We start from the raw sequence: 7,381 nt of genomic DNA on the forward strand, positions 1-7,381 counted from the left end.
TCTGATTTTAATTATTTCTTGCCTTCTACTTCTTTTGCTGTTGTTTTGCTCTTCTTTTTCTAGGATTTTGAGATGAAGTATGAGATCATTTATTTGTTGGTTTTTTCTTTTTTTGAGGAATGAACTCCAAGCAATGAATTTTCCTCTTAGAACTGCTTTCAATGTGTCCCATAGATTCCGATATGTTGTGTCTGTGTTTTCATTTGACTCTAGGAATTTTTTAATTTCCTCCTTAATGTCTTCTAGAACCCATTGATCATTAAGCAACCTATTGTTCATTCTCCAGGTGATGCTTGATTTTTCCTTTCTTCTTTTATCATTGATTTTCAGTTTCATTCCATTATGATCAGATAAGATGCATGGTATTATCTCTACCCCTTTATATTGTCTAAGATTTGCCCTGTGACATAATATATGGTCTATTTTTGAGAAGGTTCCATGTGCTGCTGAGAAAAAAGTGTAATTACTTGATGTTGGGTGGTATAGTCTATATATGTCAATTAAGTCTAGGTTATTGATTATGTTATTGAGTTCTATAGTTTCCTTATTTAACTTTTGTTTGGAAGATCTGTCCAGTGGTGAGAGAGGTGTATTAAAGTCTCCCATGATTATTGTATGGTGGTCTATTAGACTCTTGAACTTGAGAAGCGTTTGCTTGATGAACATAGCAGCACCGTTGTTTGGGGCATATATATTTATGATTGTTATGTCTTTTTGGTGTATGGTTCCCTTGAGCAGTATGAAGTGTCCTTCTTTATCCCTTTTGATTAACTTTGGCTTGAAATCTATTTTATTAGATATGAGTATGGACACTCCTGCTTGTTTCCGAAGTCCATATGAGTGGTATGATTTTTCCCACCCTTTCACCTTCAGTCTATGAATATCTTTTCCTATCAGATGCGTCTCCTGTAGGCAGCATATTGTTGGGTCTTGTTTTGTGATCCATTCTACTAGCCTGTGTCTCTTAATTGGTGAGTTTAAGCCATTAACATTTAAGGTTATTATTGAGATATGATTTGTTCTTCCAGCCATATTTGTTTATTGATGTTACTAAACCTGATTTGTTATCCTCTTTGACTACTTTCCCCCCTTTACTGTCCTACCTCCCATTGTTGGTTTTCAGTGTTATTTTCCATTTCTTCTTCCTGTAATGTTTTGCCAAGGATTTTTTGAAGAGATGGTTTTCTAGCTGCGAATTCTTTTAACTTTTGTTTATCATGGAAGGTTTTAAATTCATCTTCTATCCTGAAGCTTAATTTCGCCGGATACACGATTCTTGGTTGGAACCCATTTTCTTTCAGTGTTTGAAATATGTTATTCCAGGATCTTCTAGCTTTCAGAGTCTGTGTTGAGAGATCAGCTGTTATCCTGATTGGTTTACCCCTAAATGTAATCTGCTTTCTTTCTCTTGCAGCTTTTAAAATTCTCTCCTTATTCTGTATGTTGGACATCTTCATTATAATGTGTCTAGGTGTGGATCTCTTATGATTTTGCACTATCGGCGTCCTGTAGGCTTCTAGGATTTGGGATTCTGTCACGTTCTTCATGTCTGGGAAGTTTTCTTGTATTATTTCACTGAATAGATTGCTTAATCCTTTGGTTTGGAGCTCTGTGCCTTCCTGTATCCCAATGACTCTTAAGTTTGGTCTTTTGATATTATCCCATAGCTCTTGAATGTTCTGCTCATGGTTTCTTAGTAGACTTGCTGAGCTATCTATGTTCTTTTCAAGTTGAAATACTCTGTCTTCATTGTCTGATGTTCTATCTTCTAAGTGATCCACTCTGCTGGTAGTATTCTCAATTGAGTTTTTAAGTTGGTTTATTGTTTCCTGCATTTCCAGTATTTCTATTTGTTTGTTTTTTATTACCTCTATCTCCCTGTGAAATTGATCTTTTACTTCCTGGATTTGTTTATGTAGTTCCTTGTCAATGTGATCTTTCATCGTCTGATTTTGCTGTCTCATGTCTTCCTTGAGACTCCAGATCATCTGAAGCATGTATATCCTGACCTCTCTATCTGACATTCCATCTGTTGCAGCTATTACCTCTTCTAAAGTTGAGTTGACCTGCATTGCTTGTGATCCTTTCTTTCCTTGTCTTTTCATACTGCACGCACTTCTTTCTGCTTGGTGCAACTGTTGTGTTTTTGAAATTTACTAGCCTGAAATCACCTCTTCCGAAACTGAATGAGCTGTGATCAGTAGAACATGGGGATGATTACATCATCTCTTTGAAATGGCGGCTGCTGTCCTCCTCTGTGGTCCGACCAGTGTCTGGAACCAAACTGGACCGCTTCTCTCCTCTGTCTCAAAGCTGAAACTCAGCCCTAAGCGCTGCCAAAGTCCTAGTGCCAAACCGCTAGAGGCCGTTCACAGACTCAGGCCTGCGGGGCCCAGTCCAGCCGCCTCCGTGGCTGGCGGGATTGTGTCCCTGCTCCGAGTTGCTCCAGACCGGCTGGAGGGGGGTGGGGTGGTAGGAGTGTGGATCCTAATGCTGAACCACCAGAGGCAGTTCGCAGACTCAGTCCTGCAGGGCCCAGATCAGCCGCCGCCGTGACCGGCGGGATTGTGTCCCTGATCCGCGTTGCCGAGATTCAGTCCCCTGGGACAAACTGACCCCTCACACAGACTTACTAGTTATCGGCAGGTCTCCTTCCCGTGGAATATTGTTAGAAGATCTTCAGCAGGTCCCATGCAAGTGTATTTATGTGTCTCTCTGATCCTGTTACTGCGGAGGTATAGAAAATGCTGCTTGCTCGCCGGCCGCCATGTTGGATCCCCCCATTTTATTTTGATCTTCCTTAATTTTCATTTATAGTGTTTTGTAGTTTTGGGTGCCCAGTTCTTGCATATTTCTGTTAAACTTATCCCTAATTATTTTTAATGCTATTTCAATGGAGTTTTTTTTTTTTTAAGTTTATTTCTAATTTATCACTTCTCATATGTAAAACTTAAGCTGATTTTTGCTATGTTGAGCCTGTATCCCAAGACCACTTATTAGTTTTGGTACATTTTATTTTGTAGATTCCTTTAGGTTTTCTTTTAAGATGACCATGTCCACTCTACAGTTTTATTTCATTCTTTCCAATCTTTATGTGTTTTATTAATTTTTTCTGAACTTATTGAGTTGGCTAGGGATTTTGGTTCAATATTATCAAGAAGTAGGGAAGAATAGACATCTTGTTTGTCCCTGATCTTGGCTAATAATCACTGATCCTTACACATTTGAATATAATATTAGCTGCAGATTTTCATAAATATCTTTGAACAAGTGTAGAAACTTTTCTCCTATTCCTAGTTTTCAGAGTTTTTTAATCATAACTTGTGTCAAAGGCCAACAATATCATATTTATATAGTGAAATATATTGATTGATTTTTAAATGTTAAACCAACCTAGCCATTCCTGGAATGACTCACTCTTGGGGATACACACACACACACACACACACACACACATATATATATATATATATACACATATATTATTTAATATATTTTTATATATTGTATTTGGTTTGTTAAATTCTGTTCAAATTTTTGCATTCATTTTTCAGAATGGATGTTGATTTATAGTTACATTCTCTTGTGATGTTTTTGTCTAATTTTGTTACCTGAATGGTCCTTGAATTTGTAAGACTAAGATCTAAAGGGATTTGGGAATTAGTCTTTCCTCCATTATTTTCTGAAAACATGTGCATAGAATTAGTATGATTTTTTTTAAAACGTGTTATAGAATCCACCAGTGGAGCCATTCAGTCCTGGAGATACCTCTGTGGGAAGATTTTTAAATTAAAAATTCAATCTTTGATTGATATAGAGGATTCAGGTCTTCCTATTTTTTGAGTTAAATTTGGTATTTTCTGATTATAAGGGAATTGTTCATTTTATATAGAACATTAAATGTAAATAGTCCCTGTTTATCTTAGGGGATCTGTTCCAAGACCCTCAGCAGATGCCTGAAACTATGGATCAAACCAAATCCTATATGTAATAAGACTTTTCATATATATATATATATATATATATAGAGAGAGAGAGAGAGAGAGAGAGAGAGTAAAGTTTAATTTATAAATTAGACACAGTATGAAATTAACAATAATTCTACTACTAATAAAATACTTTTAACAATATGCCATAATAAAAGATTATGAATGCAGTCCCTATTACCATCAATTATGCAGTCAAGTTTCTCACATTTGACGAAATTGCAGGGGTCAGCACATCCTGAGTGTTATGGATAAGCCTTGCGCTGGCAAAACCACCTTCGTGATCATGGTATCTCCCCTGCCAGGTAAGTATATCATTTTTTAATGAATTCATGAAACCTGGATATTTTCAGCAAATGACCTAATTTGGATTTGAATCTAATTGTTTCTTGATCTCTTTTAGTACTTCACAGTATAATGACTTTAAAGAGTGGAAATAGTTAAACTTTGCTCTTTACAAGTGATTTCTGGATAAACTAATTAGTTATCACCTAGCAGAGATGTTAATTTCGGTGTTCTGTCATTGAATGAGCTAACTAGAATTGGAGAAAAGAATTTCAGTTGTTTGTGGAATTGCAGAAAACATTAAGAGGTTGGCTGCAAGATATGCAAGAGTAGGCTGTCTCTGTATAATGGTAGCTGGACCCCTGTCCGCATCTCCATCTTAGGCTACTTCCCTCACTCAAATGGCTCAGCTGGGTCATCTGAATTCAGTGAAGAATGCCATTTAGGTGTTGGGACTTCTTTTCTAGAACATGACATGTTGATAGTTGAAGAAAATTTCTTCTAGGATTAAGCCTCAATCCCCTAGAATTAAGGTTAAGATTTTTGGAGTATATAATTATGGGTATTACACTAAAATATCTCTACTACTGCCTGTGTGATGATGGTGAAAATCCTTGACTTCCCTGAGCTTCAGTTTTCTCTTTCATAAAATGGGACAATACTGTTATTTAAAAGTTTCTGATCTAGTGTACATATTGGTGGTACACTCATCAAAATTCCTCTTTTATTGTAGAAATTCAACTTTAATTTCCATATGCTCTGTTTTTATAGTTACCTGTGTTCTCTCTCTAGGTCAGTCTTCAGTGGTACCTTCACCATAGTAGACACAGAAGTGAACTGCATAGATGCAGATGTTTGAGTACACTAGATAATAGTGTTTCCGGAAACCACTGGAGATCTGACAGTGTAGGAAGGTGTCAGGGGTCAGAGCAGGGGGTCTGGAGTCAGCTTTGGAAACGACTCTGTGATTTACTATTTCTGTGACCTTGCAGAATTTATTTACTCTCTCGGTGCCGCAGATACCTTATCTTTAAGTTGAGGATGATATGACTATCTTCCTTATTAGGTTGTTAGAGGGATTAAATAAATTTCATAGGCGGTAAAGTGGCTATATCAGCACTAGGCACATTGTCAGATGGTGCAATTGTTAGAGATGATGGTAATAATATCATCTCTATTGTCTGACTATAGTTTTTTTTAAATTTCTTCCCTTAACTATTTCAATGTTGAAAGTTGGTTTTCTTTTCAACAAATTACATATGTGAGAAAGGAATAAGAGAAACCTGAGTGACGTTTTATAGAAATCCTTGACTCTGTTGGCAGGCAAGACTTAAGAATGAAAAAAGGAAGTGACATGTACTAGCAGACTGGACAGGTCTGTGCTAACCATGGGAGAGCATAGCCACCAGCAACGAGTACAGAAATAGGATTGGGTAAAGCTGCTATATTTGAGACAGCTTTACTATTAGTCAAGAAACCCTACCAAGAGGAGAGATAAATGGTCTTTCTTTGCTGGACCTCTTACTACCTCCTAAGAACTGAGAAATGAGGTAAAACGGCTGATAGGCTTTCCTTCATCCCAGAGGAGTTGAGGTTCTCACTCAGCCTGAAGGTCTTGGGCCTCATTCAGTGACTGGCCTTGTGACCCAAGAGAAAACCCAAGTCAACAATGCCTGTGAATATAAGCAGCCCCAGTGGAGGTGTCTACAGCACAGCCAAGGGCCCTCACAGAGTAGGTGCTCTAATGAGCCTTGCAGAGCCACAAATCCTCTCTGAGACTTGGAGGGAAGTCAGAAACCTACGTGGGAATTAATGAACCAAGAAAAACCTCACAGTGGCAGGCTTAAGTCAGAGGCCAGGGCACAGAAACCAGCCGCAGAATTCTGGGAATAAAAAATTTATGGTAATCCTTGGTGAATAGAAATTGAAGCAGAGAATGTTAGACGTTATCTAACCTAAGTTGTCAACAATCCACGGTTGCTCAAATTGTGCTCAAATTGGGTGTTCACACTGACTCAGATCTTAGTCTGAAGATACAGTGCTATGTCACTGCAAATTGCCTTCAAATCTTATTTTCTTTTAGATTTGGAAGCAAATGTAAAAATCCTACCTAAAGTTGTTCATATTGTTTATTGGAGATTTTCTTTCCTTTTCCTTTTGTTGGATAGGAGCTAAATTAAATATCTGTAGGAAAATAATTTTCAAAAATCTACAAGTTAGGCTTCCATGGAGAGGAAACTTGATTACTTAGAAGGACCATCTGCAGTGGGCTTACTTCCATTTGGAAAAAAAAAAGTATTCAAGATATGTTTTGGATGAGATGAGAATAGATGTGGTAGGAAAAGCAGCAGCCTATTGTGTAGAATAATTTTCTGCTTTATCCTTGTTACTGCCTTATCCTTGTTACTCAAGTTTTATCAGAAAACTGAGGATGAAGTGTTGTATCAAGATTTCTCTGGCAGTGTTGTGGGCAAAATAGGTGGGGCAGCTGATGTTGCAGCCATTCATGTGGCACTTGGTATGGCTACTCTTTCAGGTCGGTCCTGCCTTCTGAGCATATTGGAGTGAAGAAAGGTGTATTCACTTATGGTGCTGCCAATAGACAGGATCTATGGCTGCCCTTGGCTCTATTCACCCTTCCCTTGGGTAGAGTTGCCAGGCTACTTTATCTGAAATACTGTGAAGAAGAGCCACATACTCATTAGAATGAACCAGAGCACAGGGGCAAAAATCATTTAAAATAGGGACCCTCTTTTCCACTGCAGACTCAAATAGAAATTTAATAACTATAAAATGTTACTGTCATTTTACAGTCACAGAAGGAAAAATAATTTTCAGATATCTTGTCCTTTGCTTATTTATTTTTATTATTTTAATTGGTGCATTGTAACTATACATTAGTGGGTTTCATTATGCTATGTTTGTACATGCACATAATACAATTTGATCAATATAATTTTCTATTCATTTCCTTTCACTTCTCCATCCTCCTGATCTTCTTGATCTATTCAGCTGGTCTCTAGAAGGAAAGATTTAAAAATATATAATACTGCTAAGCTGATCAAATATTTGGAGCAAAAATTAGTTTCTTTTTGTTGTTTTTCTTTTTT

General features: G+C 37.2%; 1 non-coding gene across 1 annotated transcript; it reads right to left on the reverse strand.

The window, feature by feature from the left end:
- Positions 1–4,139: 4,139 nt before the first annotated feature.
- LOC113190366 (U1 spliceosomal RNA) lies at positions 4,140–4,299 on the reverse strand. The gene has a single exon (XR_003301774.1). It is a non-coding gene; the product is annotated as a U1 spliceosomal RNA (small nuclear RNA).
- Positions 4,300–7,381: the final 3,082 nt, after the last annotated feature.

The sequence above is a fragment of the Urocitellus parryii genome, chromosome 2 (assembly GCF_045843805.1).
Source record: "Urocitellus parryii isolate mUroPar1 chromosome 2, mUroPar1.hap1, whole genome shotgun sequence".
Taxonomy (NCBI): domain Eukaryota; kingdom Metazoa; phylum Chordata; class Mammalia; order Rodentia; family Sciuridae; genus Urocitellus; species Urocitellus parryii.